The sequence below is a fragment of the Nuphar pumila genome, chromosome 11, assembly GCF_984573655.1.
Source record: "Nuphar pumila chromosome 11, dmNupPumi1.hap1.1, whole genome shotgun sequence".
Classification (NCBI taxonomy): Eukaryota; Viridiplantae; Streptophyta; class Magnoliopsida; order Nymphaeales; family Nymphaeaceae; genus Nuphar; species Nuphar pumila.
In genome coordinates this window covers 33,352,603-33,373,710 of record NC_143259.1, presented here as the reverse complement: position 1 = coordinate 33,373,710, position 21,108 = coordinate 33,352,603, and positions in this window count along the sequence as shown.

The following is a 21,108-nucleotide window of genomic DNA, read 5'->3' as shown; positions in this document are numbered from 1 at the left end:
TCGTGATCGCGCCAAAATTTTCAGCAAAGTTTGCGTATGTAGCAAGCAAGCTTTATGTTGTAGGATTTAAATAGTTCAAAACAATTCATTTTTGCCCTAAGCAGAAAAGTCTATTGGAGCATACTTTGCCTTCATCTGTTGTCGTCGGATCATCTGTTGTCGCTGGATCATTCGTTGCCTTCTTTTGTTGTCGTCGGAGCATCCTTTCCTTTGCTCTGCTACCACCAGAGCATCCGTTTCCGTCTTACGCGCAGTCGCAACATCGTTGCCACCATCTGTTGCGTATACGTTCTGACTGTTTCTTACTCTACAGTTGGAATACCCAAAATCCTATCGTTTCGGTGAGTTTCATGTAAGGTTTCGTTATGCAATCTGAAGGTTGCGATTTATATAACAATTTGTAAGTTTGAATCGATGATGATTTAAGATTGAGAATGTGTTGGTTACAACGATGTGTACTTATGAAGCCAAATATTGCGATGATTTGTAATCATGATGATCGTTTAATGTGTTGTGCAGGTTAGCAATGTATGTGGCTCATCAGAGAAGAGATATTTCGTCGTTCTATGGGTTGTGTATTAGAGAAGTGATCCGCCAGTCCCATCTATCTCAGTTTTTTGAAAGGTACCAAAATATACTTAAGATTGAGAATGATAAAGACAGGAAAAAAGCACTGGAATTGTATTATGCAGAGGATTATCCATCAGATATCGAGGTTGCGGACCAAAGGAAGAATGCTGAAGAACTAAAGATACAGAAGAAGGATGACCAAGAGAAAACAAAGCAAAGAAATAAGGAGGAGAATGAAAAAAAAAGGCAAAGGAAGAAGACAGAGGAGAGGGAAAGGCAAAAAAAGAACGAGGAGGAGAGGGAAAAGAAATTAAACAATCTAAAGGAGGATGCTAAGACGAAAACGCGGAAGTTATTGTTGGAGCACATAGAAATGCGAAACAGGGTAAAGCGAGGCGAAGGAGAGGCGAAGGCAATTGAATAAGGAGGAGGAAGAGAAAGAACAAAATAAGCTTCAGCATGAGGAAGAAAAGGAAAGGTGAATGAGGGAGAAGGAGTTTGAGAAAGAGAAGGAAAGGCAAAGGAAGGAGAAGGAGTTTGAGGAAGGGAAGGAAAGGCAAAGGAAGAAGAAGGAGGATGAGGAAAATAAGGAAGGAGAAGGAGGAGAAAGAAAAGGAAAGAGAAAGGAAGAAGCAGGAGGAGGAAGTGGAGGAAAGAAGAAAACAACATAAGGAAGAGAAAGAAAGGCGGCGGAAGGAGAAGGAGGACGAGAGAAAGAAGGAAAGAGAAAGGAAGGAGAAGGTGGAGGAGGAAGAAAAGGAAAGGGAAAGGCAGTGGGAGGCAGTGGACCAACCAGAAAGGCCTAGGTTGGAGGAATTGGTTGAACAAGAGAAAAGTGTGACCAAGGTAAATAAATATGTCCTGTCTGTGAAGATTTAATAATATGTTTAGCGATTTTTGTATAGCGATTACTGTGATAGTGTGTGTGCAACTAATATTATTTATTACGATTAGTAGAATATTATCTATAAGTACAAATGGTACTAATTTACAATTGGTAGGAATAATATGTTATTGTGTGTTACAGGGAGGTCAGAGAAGAAGTAGAGCACCAGGTGAAAAGCTCGTAGGTCGGTGTCAGTGACCTGTAGTTCTGTCATGGTATGGTCAGCTGAGTGCATATTAGAAAGATTGATTACGAAATATGCACTTTTGTGGCCTTTTGGACCAGCAATATTTTGAAACTTGCTGGAAGACGATAACCCACCTGGTAAATAAGTGGAATGATAAGACGAACACATTCCAGTTTGATTCTTTTGAGATCACCATGACCCTAGAAGATGTGACGTAGATAACTGACCTTAATTGTGTTGGCAGTGTTGTCCTATTACGGGATTCAAACTATAACGCAAGGGAAAAATGCACAGTCCTTCTAGGAATGTCGATGGATGAATGTAGTCAATGTATTTCTAGTAGAATCAATTCCACAACAATGAAGGTCTTATCTTTTCGTAATAAATGGGAAGGCCGCTCCGCTACTTGTGCATCTGAAATAGCTGACCAAGAGTTGCGCGACTTCCTTCTTTATTTTTTTGGTCTTACTTTATTTTTCGATTGTTCTGGTTTGAGAATAAGTTACATGTGGCTGCAGTACCTGGAAGACTTAGACGAAGTCGACAACTATGCATGTGGTGATGCTATGCTCGCACACTTGTACAGTCAACTCTACTGTGCGAGTAAGGATACGAAAACAGCCGGAGGATTTAGGCCATTTGTTTAGGTATTTGTTTATTACATACTTAGTAATTGTAAACTAAGCTCATTGAAGGTTGTAGTGTTACTAATATATTGTTTTTGTTAGGCTTGGGTGTGTGAACATATTATCCCACTGCGTCCACAATGTGACCCTGCGATTTGTGGTTTTCCAAAGATCGGTCGTTGGGCTAGAATACACGTCACAGTTCATAATGCTAAGTCAATTTTAGATGGGTTGCAACTAAATGAGGTAAACGTTCTAAAATTGTTTACAATCGGTTCAACATTTATCATTCAGTATTATAAATCGTTGTAATGTTTAGCATTCTTAAGTAATCATCACTGCAGGATTTGGTCTTCCTTAGTACATATCGTTGTCGTCATATCATTCTTAAGTAAATTGTAATATATTTGTCACTCGTTATTAAAAAGAATTACCAATGTACAGGTTTTGTGGAGACCGTATGTAGATGGGGAGGACGATGATCAAGACGTTGTTGCAGAGGCTGCTAGATTGTTTGACTGTGATTTGTGGCTGTTTTGTAATTATGAAGCCGAGTTGCAACATGATAGTCGAGTTCTCCTATAATCTGGCTTGAGACAGTCTATCCCAAATAAGCCTTTGGAAGTGAGAAGGAAGATGAATAGTGGTGGGGGCAGGAACGTGAATTGACGCAAACGCTATAAGGACGAATTATTATTTTGGAACACAGGTGGTGTCTGTGCCGTAACGTATGATTATAAAGGATGACAATTTGATCCCTTCTATTTCCAAAGGTATTGGGAACCTATGCGGCGAAATATGGAGATTGAGAAAATTGGGAACCCATGCCTCCCAACTGCCCCCTTTCATGTTGCATCCCAGCATCTACAACCTGTATGTAGTCCCCTTTGGTTACAATAATGATTCCCTCAGTAACAAATTGCGATGAAAAGCGAACACTTGTTACAAAAGATAACATTGTCTCCGCCGCAAGGTTCGAACTGATGGAGAGAGAGAATAAGAAATTAAGGATGGATGTAAGCAATATGGGGAGACAATTGAACTCAGTGGTAGAGATAATGACCAGTTTTTTTAATCAGACGGACACAACCAAGAGGCCACCGAGGATAGACAGTCCACCAAGAAAGAGACGAGTTCTCTATCATATTTCATCTGATTCGTCAAGTGTCACAGAATAAACCCTAGCTATTTTTTTTTATCACGATAGTTATTTGTTGTAATTCTATAAGTAATTGTCGTAACATGACATTCTTTTATTGTTTAATTCTTTTTTATTACATCTAAAACACATGTTTCGTCTATGGATCTCGTAAATAAATAAACTATAATCGAAAATAGATGTTTGTTGTTTAGAAATCGTGGCATTGACTAACTTCCTTGATTGAATGAAAATCGCAATAAAACTCGCAATATAACTCATCATTTTTTAATGAAAATCGCAATAGATGTCTGATTGGCATGAGTAATATTGTTCACAAATCACAATGTAACTCGTCATTTTTGAATGAAAATCTTAAAACACATGTGATTTATATGGTCAACAAGGTCCCGTAATCGACGTTAGGAAATGATTAAGGTCAGCATTGATATAATAGATCAATTCTGTTCAGCAATCACTGTATTTGACTCTGTCTTGATAGAAAATCGCAAAAAGGATTTGCAATGTATGCCGTGAATAATAATTAAAAGAGTTCGGACGTCGTAAATGATAACAGTCAACAGCAATAAGAAAAGTTTTATGCTTAGAAATCGCTATAGTTATTTATTGTAATTCTAAAAGTAATTGTCGTAACGTGACATTCTTTTATTGTTTAATTCTTTTTTATTATATCTAACAGACATGTTTCGTCTATGGATCTCGTAAATAAATAAACAGTAATAAAAAATAGATGTCTGTTGTTCAGAAATTATGGCATTGACTAACCTCCTTGATTGAATGAAAATTGCAATATAACTCGCAATATAACTCGCAATATAACTCGTCGTTTTTGAATGAAAATCGCAAAAGATGTCTGATTGGCACGAGTAATATTGTTCACAAATCGCAATATAACTTATCGTTTTTGAATGAAAATCTTAAAACACATGTGATTTATATGGTCAACAAGGTCCCGTAATCGACGTTAGGAAATGATTAAGGTCAGCATTGATATAATAGATCAATTCTGTTCAACAATCACTGTATTTGACTGTGTCTTGATAGAAAATCGCAAAAAGGATTTGCAATGTATGCCGTGAACAATAATTGAACAAGTTTTGACGTCGTAAATGATAACAGTCAACAACGATAAGAAAAGTTTTATGCTCAGAAATCACTATAGTTATTTATTGTAATTCTATAAGTAATTGTCGTAACGTGACATTCTTTTATTGTTTAATTTTTTTTTATTATATTTAACAGACATGTTTCAACTACGGATCTCGTAAATAAATAAACTGTAATCGAAAATAGATGTTTGTTGTTTAGAAATCGTGGCTTTGACTAACCTCCTTGATTGAATGAAAATCGCAATATAACTTGCAATATAACTCGTCGTTTTTGAATGAAAATCGCAATAGGTGTCTGATTGGCACGAATAATATTGTTCACAAATCATAATATAACTCGTCGTTTTTTAATGAAAATCGCATAACACATGTGATTTATGCGGTCAACAAGGTCCTATAATCGATGTTAGGAAATGATTTAGGTCAGCATCGATATAATAGATCATTTCTGTTCAGCAATCGTTGTATTTGACTCCGCCATAATAGAAAATCACAAAAATGATTTGCGATGTATGCCATGAACATTAATTGAACTAGTTCTGACGTCATAAATGATAACAGTCAACAGCGATAAGAAAAGTTTTATGCTCAGAAATCGCTATAGTTATTTGTTGTAATTCTATAAGTAATTATCGTAATATGACATTCTTTTATTGTTTAATTCTTTTTTATTACATCTAACAGACATGTTTGGTCTATGGATTTCGTAAATAAATAAACTGTAATCGAAAATAGATGTTTGTTGTTCATAAATCGTGGCATTGACTAACCTCCTTGATTGAATGAAAATCGCAATATAACTCGTCATTTTTTAATGAAAATTGCAATAGATGTCTAATTGGCACGAGTAATATCGTTCATAAATCGCAATATAACTCAACATTTTTTAATGAAAATCGCAGAACACATGTGATTTATCCGGTCAACAAGGTCCCGTAATCGACGTTAGGAAATGATTAAGGTCAGCATCGATATAATAGATCATTTTTGTTCAGCAATCGTTGTACTTGACTCCATCTTGATAGAAAATCGTAAAAAGAATTTGCGATGTATCTCACGAACAATAATTGAACAAGTTCTAACGTCGTAAATGATAACAGTCAACAACGATAAGAAAAGTTTTATGCTAAGAAATCACTATAGTTATTTATTGTAATTCTATAAGTAATTGTCATAACGTGACATTCTTTTATTGTTTAATTCTTTTTTATTACATCTAACAGACATATTTCGTCTATGGATCTCGTAAATAAATAAACTGTAATCGAAAATAGATGTCTGTTGTTCAAAAATCGTGGCATTGACTAACCTCCTTCATTGAATGAAAATTGCAATATAACTCACAATATAACTCATCGTTTTTGAATAAAAATTGTAATAGATGTCTGATTGGCAAGAGTAATATTGTTCACAAATCGCAATATAACTCATTGTTTTTGAATGAAAATCGCAGAACACATGTGATTTATGCAGTCAACAAGGTCTCATAATCGGTGTTAGGAAATGATTAAGGTCAGCATCAATATAATAGATCATTTCTGTTCAGCAATCGTTGTATTTGGCTCTGCCTTGATAGAAAATCGCAAAAAGAATTTGCGATGTATGCCGTGAACAATAATTGAACAAGTTTTGACGTCGTAAATGATAACAGTCAACAACGATAAGAAAAGTTTTATGCTCAGAAATCACTATAGTTATTTGTTGTAATTCTATAAGTAATTATCGTAATGTGACATTCTTTTATTGTTTAATTCTTTTTTATTACATCTAACAGACATGTTTTGTCTATGAATCTCATAAATAAATAAACTGTAATCGAAAATAGATGTCTATTGTTCAGAAATTGTGGCATTGACTAACCTCCTTGATTGAATGAAAATCGCAATATAACTCGCAATATAACTCGTCATTTTTTAATGAAAATCGCAATAGATGTCTGATTGGCACGAGTAATATTGTTCACAAATCGCAATGTAACTCATTGTTTTTGAATGAAAATCGCAGAACACATGCGATTTATGTGGTCAACAAGGTCCCGTAATCGACGTTAGGAAATGATTAAGGTCAGCATCGATATAATAGATCATTTCTGTTCAGCAATCGTTGTATTTGGCTTCGTCTTGATAGAAAATCGCAAAAAGGATTTGCGATGTATGCCGTGAACAATAATTGAACAAGTTTTGACATCGTAAATGATAACAATCAACAGCGATAAGAAAAGTTTTATGCTCAGAAATCGCTATAGTTATTTGTTGTAATTCTATAAGTAATTATCGTAACGTGACATTCTTTTATTGTTTAATTCCTTTTTATTACATCTAACAGACATGTTTCGTCTATGGATCTCGTAAATAAATAAACTGTAATCGAAAATAGATGTCTGTTGTTCAGAAATCGTGGCATTGACTAACCTCCTTGATTGAATGAAAATCGCAATATAACTCGCAATATAACTCGTCATTTTTTAATGAAAATCGCAATGAAAATCGCAATAGATGTCTGATTGGAACGAGTAATATTGTTCACAAATCGCAATATAACTTATCATTTTTGAATGAAAATCGCAAAACACATGCGATTTATGCGGTCAACAAGGTTCCGTAATCGACGTTAGGAAGTGATTAAGGTCAGCATCGATATAATAGATCATTTATGTTCAACAATCGTTGTATTTGGCTCCGTCTTGATATAAAATCGCAAAAAGGATTTGCGATGTATGTCGTGAACAATAATTTTACAAGTTTTGATGTCGTAAATGATAACAGTCAACAACGATAAGCAAAGTTTTATGCTCAGAAATCGCTATTGATGATCATCAGTAAATGCAAATCGCGATAATGATAATAGTCTAAAGCGATAATGAATGTTTGTTGTTAAAAACCTGATAAGGAAAATATGTGGCATGAATATATCGATGTATCCATTTATGATAATCAATACAATAATCATCAAAGATTATACATACCTGGACACCGGGTTTGGTTGGGTCGGGTCAATCTGCCACTCAATTATTGTTATAATATGCAGTTGAAATGAAGTTTTTTTATTTATTTAAAACATAATCAATTAATATGCGTGCATTTTTTGAAAAAGGGTGGTATGTGAAATGAGGCTTTCTTTACATTTGACTGACGTTGTCGATTTTATAGCTGCGTCGCAAAGGGGTCATCGATATCTTCGTCCAGGCATGGCGCCAAAGAAGAGGACGATGGGAGCAATATGACCAAGCATGGCGCCGAAGAAGAAGACGACATATAGACAGTCAGCGTCGACGACGAAGAAGACAACCACGTCTACAGAACCAACACTAGCGCTTAAGGCATATATTTTTTGAACCTCGTGATCGGTTTAGGCAACATTTGCCTTTTTATGTCGTATATTCGATTTGTGTTGTTTACTGTAGAAAATAATTTCAATGTCAAATTCTGAATACTATGCTCATGGCGCACTCAGTACAATATCCACAGACAAGGGTGGGTGACAACGCCCTAAAGAGTTCGAAGAGAACATCAATCTGATGCAAGATGAATTTGCAGATGGGAACACTATCAGTAATTTTGTACATATGTAACCACTATCATTTTCTAGGTCATCGGTTAGTATGTTTTGAAGTTCGTAAATTTTTGCAACCAGACAATATGTGATTTTGTCAATTATATTCAAAGCAACGCAACAAGCAATATCATACGCATTATCACCCTTTATTTCATGGTATGTCTGTTCTGCTATTGTTTTATTTGCTTTTATGACTTACTCACGTTTCTTGGTGGTTAAACCTTATTATTTTGTGCAACAGACGTACGTCTGACGAAAGCCATACACCAATGGATTCGTAGATGCACTACCTTGTTGGAATACCGATGATCACTGCGTAGACTTTTCGAATTTTGAAAAGGTAAGTGAACAAACCTCTTCTCCAAGGTTTAGTCCTAACATCCCCATCACGATATGTCTATGGATTTATAAAATATTGTATCGATTCGCAGATTTTACTTCCTACACTCTGTCATAATCCCGAACATTAGGTTTTATATGAGATGAATTTACGGGAAAAACAACTATGGTGCTACAACTCATTGGACTGCCACAGTGGTGTAGAACGTGACACTATGCATTTGGTAAGCTTTTATCCATAGGTGAATCGTAGCTATTTGCGATGGACCGAATTTTACTATATTCTCCATTTATCACAGGCGGGATTCCTAAACGACGTTTTGGGTGTCGACATTGCCGAGTGGATGTTGCTCTGTGCTGACGATGCTCCTTTACAAACTAATGGGGTCGATTGTGGCATATTCATAATGAAGCATATTGAAGCAATATACAATGGAAAAGAACCTTGTTTCGACGATGTATGAGTTTTATATCCGCTGTTATTGGAGAATCCTTTTATATATTGGTTTCACATTACATATTTTGTTGTAGGAAGATATATCGGAAGTACGCGATGAATTATGTCAAAATTTGATTGAGTTTAAAAAGTCGGCAGACATAAATAATCAGCTAACAAGACTACTTACAAAGGAAATGAACGACACGATCCAGAAAAGTTTAAAAGGATGTAAATAGATTTTTAACAGATTTTAAAGACTGTCTACACCAATTTCCGTAGGCAAATTTGGTAAGACTACAAATTTTGTAAATCTGTCTTGGTTGAAATATAATTTGAACTTTACTAAACACGCTTGTAAATCGTTGTACTGCTTCAGCTACGAAAGTTAAATCGTAACGACAAATAGTTTTGTGTTGTATGCGGTGAATCAATGCTAGTAATGCTGCTCTTCAGTAATTAAAAATACTGCACAACGAAAGATATTTTGTTGTTGTTCCGAAATCTTTGTATAACTCACACTCCGTGAACGAAAATCGCGGAAATAGATTTCTGCTTTATGTGGTCCACAAAGGCACGTAATGTTCTCCCTTAACAAATGATGAAGTAATTATCGATAAGAAAGGTATGTTCCTCAGTAATCATTGTATTGTTGAACTTACGAGAATGAAAATCATAATATATATGCTCCATCGTGAACAAAAATAGTGCATAGCTAGAAGAGATGCTTGATGCTTAGAAATTGTTCTATTGCTCAATGTCATTGAATTAAAATCGCAAATGGTGAACCGGTCTGAACAATGTCTCATTTTCTGTGAAGGGATTAGTTGGGAGAGTGACTCAGGCTGACCCATTGTCGAGGTGTAAATCCATAATCTACACCTAAGGCGGTTTGTTGGGATGAGGGTGGACGAAGTTGTGGATTTATATAAGACCAAAAAATATTTCTAAAATCAAACTCACACGATACGTGCTACAGTGATTTGAACTACTATGTCCAATCGCATTGATTAGTTTTGTATACAGCTGTATGAAATGACATTGTTTAATTTCATTAATGTGGAGTGTATTTTATTTGAGATTTGTTCGCTATTTTTTAAAACTGTCGTATTTTTTCGAAAACTAGCGGAGGGTGATAGGACGTTTCATTTATATATGAATGACACATCACACAGGTTAAGGATGTATTCCACTTTGCTTCATGAATAAGGAACCAACAAACCGACAATTCCTTCATAAACGACTTGTTCTTGAATCGAGTGTATAACCGGCTTCGTCGCAATTGAGGTATCTGTCTAGACTTATTTCAGATGTCCGCAAACTCATAATTAAAGGAAACGTCATTTCACAGTCCAAAATTTTTCAAATTATTACACAAGATTTCATGGTAGTAGCAGTCAATATGACGTTAGACTACGATTTCTGAACAACAAACCTGTCTTATCGTTGTGTACTATTTCTAATTATGAAAGCGACATTAATGGCTCTTGTTGACTGCATTAATCGCGAATCTCTTTTGCAATTTTCATTCTGTGAGTGTGAGTAATAAAGCGATGTGTAAACATCAAGCATTTCTTATCGATGTTGACTATTATCATTTCGAACATTAGAAGCCTTTGTTGATTGCATACATTGCAATCTAATTTTGCGATTGTCAATCATGCAGGTTGAGCGCACATCTTTTATCAATTAAAAGATTTCATTACTTGCGCATGTTGACTGTATAAATCACATATTTTCCTTGCGATTTGCATTTAATGATGACGAAGAATATTGCGATTTCAGAACAACAAACGTTCCTTATCGTTGTTGAGTATTATTATTTTAGGGCGAACATATACATGGTTTTTTAGAGCATGCATAAATCATGTTTGCAGTAAGATATGCACGCATGATAAAGGTCAAAAGCAGTAAGATATGTTTGCTGATCAGAAATCGCTCTTTTGCTGAGACACTTTAAATGCAAACCGCGAAATAGGATTGCGATTCATACAGTTAACAACGGCTTATAATATTCGGTCAAAATAGGATTGATTACACATAAGTTGGTTGTACCGTCTCTAAAATCTACTTGAAATAGACGAACATGAAATTACTCTGGCATGGTGGGCACCGTTGTTCGTTGCCTTTTAGATCCTCGTGGCGGTTGCGTTAGTTTCTTCTCCGCAATTAGAAAGGATGTCAATTTTTTGCAGAGTTCTTCGCGGAATCCAGGTATATCAACTTGCAAAAAAAACTGTAATGTGGAACCAATAGACATGCATTTAATCTCCAATAACAGAAGCCAAGTGTTATCATCGCAAAAATTTTTTGTCTTCCCTTCCCTGCGGAAGAGAGAGGAAAATGCTTTCGTGATTCAAACTTGACCGGATTTTGAAAATTTATTTTTGAAATACTCGCCTCCATTTTGAAAATCGCGGGAAAATCCATGGGATGGGGCTCGACCTGTCGGTACGAGGTTCGACCATTCCTGTCGCCTTTAACAAAGGTAATCGAACCAATGACCAAAAATGTGCTTGATTTAGTGAAATCATCGAAATTGTGTTCTATCCTAAATGCACAGAGATTTCAGGCATGTGCTATGAGATTTTGTAAGTTGGAAAAAGATGATGTATGCTTAAAAAATATTTGGAGTTGAAAAGCAATTCTCAGAAAAAAGATGAAAATCAATCTCGCAGAAAACTCAGATGAAAGTATTTGGAAATCACCAGAAAGTTTATGAAGATGTGATAAAATCCTGAGAAAATGGAGAAAATTCTTGAGAAAAGATGAATATTTGAAAAGGAAAATATTTGTCAAGAAAAATCTGACTTTGAAAATTTTCTTTGGAAAACGATTGGAATTCATTGGAAAACTCTTTGGAGATGGAAAATCAAAACTCACAAAATTGAAATCCTGAGAATATTGTCCTTGAAATATCTGAAAATCGATTTTGATTCCTGAGAAAGATGAGAAATTCCTTTTGAAAATGAATCTTAAGAAAATAACATTTTCAGGGAAAATCACGGAAAAACTTTGACTTGGGAAATCCAACTTCAAAAATCTTCATAGTTTCTTGAGGAATTGATTTCCAGAGAATGAAATTTTCTTGAGAAAAGCAAGTGATGCCATGATGCAGATGATTTGAATGAATGAATGCACTTTGAAAAGATTTTCTGAGAAATTTGTTGGAAAAATGTGTATTAAGTCAAAATAAATCCTTCACATATTCTCACTGTGGCCACGAACATGTTCAGAGTTTAATTGATTTAATTCACAATATTTTGCAAAGTTGAAAAGATGATGTACATTTTTAAGATAGCCTAAGAGTGTAGGCTCAATGTGACTAGTAGAAAGATGATGGATCTGGGTCTCGTCCATATTCTGACTAGGGCCGTAAATATGTACTCCACCAAGTTCATCAACTCTTTAAGAGTTGGTGCACATGCCATTCATGTACATCCATGGTGATTTTGCAAAAAGAGATATATGAATCATAAAATCAGGATATTGCAGGAATCAAACTACATGAGATGCATCCTAATCTAAGCAGTAAAAGTAAATATTATTCCAAGTTTGATTATTACATCTCTGACATAAATCAAAATAAATGAAATAAAAAAAATACATAGTGTAAAAGAATCAGCATCCTCCAGATTTTCCTGCAAAATGAGAATTAGTACAAGGAATGGATATACAAGATACCCAAAGAAATGGGTATATATAGAACATGTACAACGAAGATATATATGTATATATCTAAATGCTCAAATTTATGCTAAGTGACATATGACAATGGAGGTGTATTTATAAAAAAAAAATATCTACCTAAATGCTTATATGTGAAAACAAGTGCACATGAAGATATCCATATATATATAAGTATATATATATAGATAGATAGATATATAGATATACATAGATATATATATAGATATGTATACATATAATGAGAAAATACATATAGTAATTGAAATTTCATGTATAATGCATAAATCAGAAAATATAGGATATACACAATTTCTGTACATGACTTTGCAAAGTCATAATTCCTAAATTATAACATATTTTTCAGTAAAATTTGGTATGAAGCTTCTTTATATGCCAATAAAAGAGCATGCCAAAGATGGTCTAGAAATCATGAATGGATACTGACATATCCATCCATGAATATGACTAATTATCAAGACTCGGTACCTACAGCAGAAAATGAACAGTTCATCATATGCTACAAGTTATCCAAAAGGGGTCGATGGAACCTATATGGCTACCACGTCATCTAAAACTGCATTTTGCAAGAACCAACCAAATACAATGTGTGTCTCATGGCCAATCTCAAGAAGTAATGATGGAAACTGAGAAATAATGGAACTACAAAACAGGAAAAACAAAACATGAAATGGAAAACTGGAAAACAAGGAATTGGAAATGAAAGAAACAGGAATTGAACTAAAAAAAACTGGAAAATGGAGTAAATGAAAGCATAGAATGAATGTAAAAGCAAACAAAAGGAAATTACAGATTTCAGAAAATAAGAACTTGCTGAAAATAGGAAATTTTAAAAAACAGGAATAGATGATGAATGAAAGAGACAAAAAAAAAAAAAACATTCAATGTGATGAACTAAAACTGGAAAATCAATGGAAAATGAAAACAGCAAATGTGATGAACTAAAACTGGAAATTAAAAATTAAAACAAGGAATGATAAGTCAATGTGATGAATCACAAGCAAAGAGACAAACACACTAGAAAATGCAGAACGGAATGTACAAAGCTGAAAAAAAATCAAAGATTCAGTAAATATGACATCAACTAATGCAAAAGAGAAAATTCAATTTATACGATACATTGAAACAAAATTTTATTTGTAAATTGAAATATAACAACAAACTCAAACAATGTTAAAACAGCTAATGCAGGAAATCACAAGCATGAGCAACAAAAAAAAATCAAAATAACAAAACAGAAAAACTCAAAGAATCATAAAAAAATCAGGAAATAACAACTACAATATTCGATCTAATTTTTTTCTTTTCGTTTTTCACACATAATCATATTCAATCTAAATTTTTCCTTTTGTTTTTCCACAGAATCAATTGAAGAAAGAAGAAGATGAATGTTGGTGAATCTTACAATGTGGCTGGAGATCTGCAGGAGGGAAATGAAGATTGATTTTCGGCTGCTGGACTGAAAGAAGATGAGAAGTAGGCCTTGTGAATCCCCTGTTGGATTTCCTCTGCTGCTGGGCTGAAGGTGGATGGGGAAAACGCTGGCTGGACTCCCTGCTGCTGAGCTGAAGAAAGATAGGGAGCAGCTGGATCCCTTGCACCATGTGACTTGCTGCTGGGCTGAAGAAATATAGGGAAAGGAACCAGCTGGATCTTCTGTAACCAGCGATAAAGGGGCCTGGTCCTCTTCTATTGGGCTGAAGGAAAGGGGTAAAAGCTTGGTGAATCTCCTGCGTCAAATGATCTTGATGGATGGTCCTCACGCTGGATGGAGGAGATGAAACCCCCAATGTGGAAAGAGCTCCACGGCAGAGAAGAGGGCACGCAGATTGGCCTCCTTTCTCTTCGGCTGAAGGAAAATGGATCCCCTTTTTTGGTGAATCCCCTGCAATAAGAACAAAAGACCACCTCAATCGGCCAGAGCCCACCTTCCTTCTTTTGTTGGATGTCCTGCGATAAAACCAAAGGGGTGAAAATCAATCGGGCCCCCTCCTCTTCTCTTCAGCTGAAAGGAACTGGCTCAAAGCCTTGTGACTCCCCTGCGGTAAGAACGAAAAGACCCCCTTCAATCGGCCAAGATTCTCCTCTCGATCAATAGCTGGGTCCTTTTAAAGACCTTCAGCCTCTTTCTAAAAAAATGCAGTTTTCTCTTTTTTGAGTTTCCGTTATGGTTTTTGAAACTTTGAAACCGATATTTGAAAATTTGTCGTTTTCAAAAGGGGCGCATCTTATGTTTTTCAAAATTTTCGTTTCATTTACCTAAGTTTTAGGTAAAATGAATATTTTTTTTTTTGAATGCTCGATTGTGGTGCCATTTAAGGCTGCTTCCTTTTGAAAATAAAAATCTTATGCAAGCAAATAAATAAAAAGAAATAAAAATGAATAGTGAAATAAATGCGAGGCTTTTAGGGAAATGCCACCTCAACCCACTTTTAAAATCCTTTTGAAAAATAAAGTTTTATTTTGTTTTGGCAAATCTTTTATTTTCAAGTGGGGTGCCACATGTGTGTGGGACCACTAACTATAAAAAAATAAATAACATTAAGAAATTAAAAAGAGGAATTTGCAAATTGGTACCATCTACAGGTGGGGCCCGCTTGAAAATAAGAAACATACCTGGGAATCTGAGTGTGATGCTAGTTCAAGGCGGGTCCCACACCATTTATTTAAAAAAAATAAATAAAAAGCAAAAGAAATAACTTCTTTTTGGAATTTTTATAATACGAGATAAAACTTTGTTTGTTTTCAAGAATTTGGAAAATTTTGGTTTTTCAGGGCAAAAATATGGATAAAGAAAATACAGAAATTTTGTAAAGAGATTTAAAATCTTTTTGCAAAAAGTTTTGAGATAAAATCTTTAAAATCAATATCCAAATATCGAGATTGTTTTCCTAAGAAAAACTTTTGTAATTCAAAGTCCTGGGGGTAAAATGGGAAAAATTGGTAATTTTGAAGACCCAGGGTTTTAAAAATCAATTTTAAAAAGTATAAAAATCAAATCTAGATTGACAATTTTGAAAATCAGGAGTTCTGGATCTCAAAATGACATGATGTGCAGTGAAATGATGTGAAGTGTTCATGCAATGCTATGCAAAGACATGTTCTATGAAATGTCATTCTGAATCTAGAATTGAAAATTCTAACTTCTTGTCAGGAATAAGATTTTGAAAATTTGCAGCTTGAAAATGTTTCTGAACCTAAATATAGCAATTTTAAGGCTCAAGAATGGAATTTAGGACTTTCTGCAAGGTTCAATCTCAGAAAATGATCATTTTGCCCTTCATTGCTTTCAGAGAACTGAAATGTGATGATTGGTGGAGATGTCAGGGAGGTGAGTAAAAATTTGGGGTGTTTACAGATGCCCCTCTTTGCTACTAAGTCGGTTTGTGGCTGAGCTTAGTGGCAAAGAAAAGCACACCAAATTTGGGCTATATATAAAATGCCCCAGTCAGAAGGATCTAACTGGGTATAGCAATATTGGCCTGATGAAGATGCTAGACATGAAATATAGAATGAAGACGAATAGATTTGCTCTGTGAGAGTGAAGTTCAGGTTTTGCCCTTATCCTGGATGAGACAGAAAATGCTTCGTATGGAACGAAGCTCAGGTTTGACCCTTAACCTGATTGGGGAATGAAAATATCTCATGGAAATGAGACTCAGGTTTGTACCCTTAACCTGATCGGGCGGAAAATGAAAATACCTCTTTGAATGAGGCTCAGGTTTATACCCTTATCCTGATTGAGCAGAAAATGAAAATACCTCTTTGAATGAGACTCAAGTTTATACTCTTATCTTGATCGGGCGGAAAATGAAAATACCTCTTTGAATGAGGCTCAGGTTTATACTCTTATCCTGATCGGACGGAAAATGGAATACCTCATCAAATGAGGCTCAGGTTTGTGCTCTTATCCTGATTGGGCGGAAAATGAAACACCTCATCGAAGGAGGCTCAGGTTTGTACCCTTATCCTGATTGGGTGGAAAATGAATGGAGTCCTCAAAAGAAAAGACCATGATGGAACCTTCGGATTTTGCACAATAAATCCGATAGGGTTTTGCAAAAGGAAGGAAAATGGGGTCCCTAAAGCTTGAAAAGGGATTGATCTTGGACGTCTCATTGCTGAGACTAAAATTAGCTTTTGAATTGCCTTTTGCGAGAAAATGATTGGTGGTTAGACCTCGAACCGAAATAGGACTGTCTATGGTTGGACAGTGGAGACACAGGGAAGTGTGCAAATCTGAGAGCTCACGCTCTCAAAGAAGGGAAGGAATCAAGTCCTTAAGAGGCATGTAAAATTGGTGTCAGGATGTATCAAAAATGGACATCAAACTCTCGCTTCACGTCAGGATGGCTAGAAAATATTATCAAAATGCTTGAGAATTTTGTTGTTGATTCAAAGTATTTGAAAATGATGCACATTGTTGCAAAATATTTCTTCTTTTCTACCTGAAGCATTACCTCCAAACAAGATTAACTTCATAGAATCGAGATTTGGAATCCAAATTACTTGCGATTGACCTTCTTCAAGGAAGATATCAATTTCCTTGATATGAACAAGAAAGAGAAAATTTAATATTATGAGAGTCATTGACGAAAGAATATTGATAATAGTATTTCACAAATTTAAAGAAGATTCTTGATAGATTTGGAAGTTTGATATCCTGGGAGTTTCTCTCATGATAATCTTTCTGCACTCTTTTAGGTTTCGGTTACATTCTCTTTCATTTTGGAGATGTCCTGACTTTCTCTCTTTCTTTTTCCTCTCTTGCTCTCTTTTGGGGAAGAGTACATCACAAACTCCTTCAACTTGGAGATGTTTCGATCCTTCTTCGACGATGTTGGCTCATGGGTTAGAGATCTTTGGATGATAGCTGAAATTAAATATCTTTTGGGGATTGTCGGGAGGTTCATCGCATCTGCCTTCATCTCGATAGTGCTTTGGACTTTCCCTGGAAGGATCCGTTACAAAGTCCGTCATCTTGGAGATGTTTCAAATCTTCTTTGGCCCCGGGGGTCTACTCACTTAATTCGCCTTCATCTTGGCGACAATTGAGAGATCCCTTTTGCGGGTATTTAATTGCAGCTTGGGTGATTTTGAGGAGACATGGCTTGGGTGAATGCTCTCTTTTTCTAGCGCTCAGGATATTTTCACTGCCTCGTCTTTACAAGAATGGTCTTTAAAAATGTGTCATTGACTGCGATCAATATCAATCATTTATGGCTTTGAAATAACATTGAATTTTCTTTGCTGGTCATATCAAGGACTTATCCTTCATCATTTTGGTTGGCCAACGGAAAGAATTTGGATTTTGGAATCCCTCTTCGCAAAAGCTTCACTCTTTTGGAAGTAATACTGAAGGTGCTAAGGTAAAGATTTGTGTTATAAAGTTTTTTAAATCAACAAGTAATTGATTGACAAATTGACAATGTGTTCTTGAAATCCTTGGTGAAAGAGAGTATTTTAGGTCCGACTCAACACATCCGTGACAAAAATTATCCTCTCCTTTCCCCAAAGGAGGCGACTATCAGTTCGCTAGGAACTATATCAATTCAATTAAGAGCGACCATCGGTTCACTGGGAACTATATCAGAAAGATTAAGAATGACCATCACTGGGAATAATATCAGTTCAATTACGAACGACAGTCGGTTCGCTGGGAATAATATTGGAACGATTAAGAATGACCATCGGTTCACTGAGAACAATATCAATTTAATTAAGAATGACTATCAGTTCCTTGGGAACACTATCAGTTCAATGAAGAACGACTATCAGTTCACTTGAAACACTATCAATTTGATGAAGAACGACTATTAGTTCACTTGAAACACTATCAGTTCAATGAAGAACGACTATCAGTTCACTTGGAACACTATCAGTTCCATGAAGAACGACTATCAGTTCACTTGGAACACTACCAGTTAAATGAAGAACGACTATCAGTTCACTTGGAACACTATCAGTTCGATGAAGAACAACTATCAGTTCAATGAAGAACGACTATCAGTTCACTTGGAACACTATCAGTTCAATGAAGAACGACTATCAGTTCGCTTGAAACACTATCAGTTCAATGAAAAACGACTATTAGTTCGCTTGAAACACTATCAGTTCAATGAAAAACGACTATTAGTTCACTTGACACACTATCAGTTCGATGAAGAACGACTATCAGTTCACTTGGAACACTATCAGTTCAATGAAGAACGACTATCAGTTCACTTGGAACACTATCAGTTCAATGAAGAACGACTATCAGTTCACTTGGAACACTATCAGTTCAATTAAGAACGACTATCAGTTCACTCAGAACATTATCAGTTCAATGAAGAACAACTATCAGTTCACTTAGAACACTATCAGTTCAATGAAGAACAACTATTAGTTCGTTGGGAACATTATCCGTTCAATGAAGAACGACTATCAGTTCACTGGGAACACTATCAGTTCAATGAAGAACGAGGACCATTATAGAGAGTTGGATCGCTTTTGTGAATAGTTTCAGGATTATCCCTTTATCCTGAACGGAGAATAGAAATTCGATGACCTGGCGGTCGAAATTGAGAATTTTGGTAATTTGAAAATTGGAAATTGGAAATTGGAAATTGGGTGACCCAGAGGTCGAAATTGAAGAATTGAATGACCCAAGGGTCAAAATTGAAGAATTATGAAAAATGATTCAAGTTTATCCCTTAACCTAAAGGAGAATTTTGATGTAAATTTAATGCAAATGAATGCAAAATTAATGCAAATGGGTGCATATATATGCAAAATGAGAGATTGGTTTATCCTGCCTGCATACAGGATGTCTTGAGGTAAAAATAAATTTTCAAAAAAAAATGCCCCAGTGTGACTAGGGAGGAAAATTTTGAATAACAAAAGGATAATTGATGAATAAGGCGACAAGCTTCTTGAATGATAGACGTTCTCAAAATCATTTCTCACAAGAGATACATTGTGAAAAGGAAGAAGAAGCAAATAAGATGGCGCCAAGCTATTGAAAAATTTGATGACTTTATTGATGCTTTAAAATCAAGGAAAGAGAATGGGATTACATTATTCTTTTGAAAAAGCAAGATGAGAAATGAGAAAGTGTTGGCATTGTCATCTTCTGGAATGATTGTGAAAAAAAAATCTTTGTCAGGATGACTAGTCCTCCTTTTCATCTTCAACGAGGAGCTTCTTGTCAATGCAGTCTTGAACAATGTTCTTAAGGACGAAGCCATTTTCTGTATCGTGCCCTACTGCTCGATGAAACTTGCAAAACTGTTCTTTGAATATGCCCATAATTGCTGGAGGATCAGCGACTTTAGGCAACCGGACAATGTCTTTCGCAAGCATATACTCGAGGATACTTTCGAGTGTCTGATCCAGAGGGGTGAATTCTCTATCAATTCTCCAGTCCTTGCGCTTTGATTTTTCCTGATCTTTCTTTTGATGTTGAGGGCTGGATTGGAGAGGTTTATCACTGTTGATGTCCTTCCCTTTTTGCCTTTTGATTCTCTCCAAACTGTTGCCATGATCATTCTTGTTGCCTTTGCTATTATTGAAAGATTTGGCCGCAAAAGTGAAGTGAGCCTTCTTTTTGGCATCTTGACTGTTTCTTGCAATGGTAATGCCTTCATAGACTCCATTCTCCACTCCCATTTCGAGTCATTTGGCTCGTTCAATGAAAGACTTGGAGGGTGAGGTAAAAATTAATCTTCTCAGAGGTTGTGAAAAATTGTTGAGGATCAGGGATAAAGCATGCCTCTCGGATATAGGGTCCCTCATTTTGTTGCAGGTCTCTCTCCATCTGCGAATGAAGTCCCTGGCTTTTTCACTATCTCCCTGCTTCAGATTATAGAGGTGATTTAGCATTGGTAGTGCTTCAGTATTGAATAGGAATCGTTCAATGAACAAATTCACAACTTTGTCGAACTCTTTCAGTTCTATAGAATTGATATGTTCCACATACCATTTGGTCGCGACTCCTTCCAAGCTGCGAGGGAAGCATAAAAACAATGCTCTGTTGTGCCTCTTGAACCTAAAGCATTCTGCGAAGAACGTGGCGAGATGGGCTTTCGGGTCACTAGAACCGTCGAACTTGATGAACTTGCGGGGCAAATTCTCCAGATTTTCATCCCCTTCTAAACCATCATAAAAATCTTCACTGGTGAAGACTTTCTTGCCCTTGTCACGGGCTTGCAGATCTTTTATCACTCTAGCCATTTCTTTGAATTGTGTCTGCAGGGGTTCTTCTGTGACCTGATTTTTTAATTTGCGGCTTTTCCTTTGTTCCCGGCCATGTTTCTGAAATGTCGGAGGCACATCATACTCTTCATCGGTGTCTTCCGCTGATTCTGATTCATCTGAAATTTCTTCTGGCTGAACTTGCTTCTTGGAAGTCCTCTTATCCTTGTGACCATGGAACTTCTGTCTAATTGGATTCTTCTCTGCACTGGTCCTAGCTTGTTCACTCATCATCTTGTTCATCATTTTCTAGAATATGGAGTACATCTGTGAATTTATGCCATCGTCCTCTTGTTGC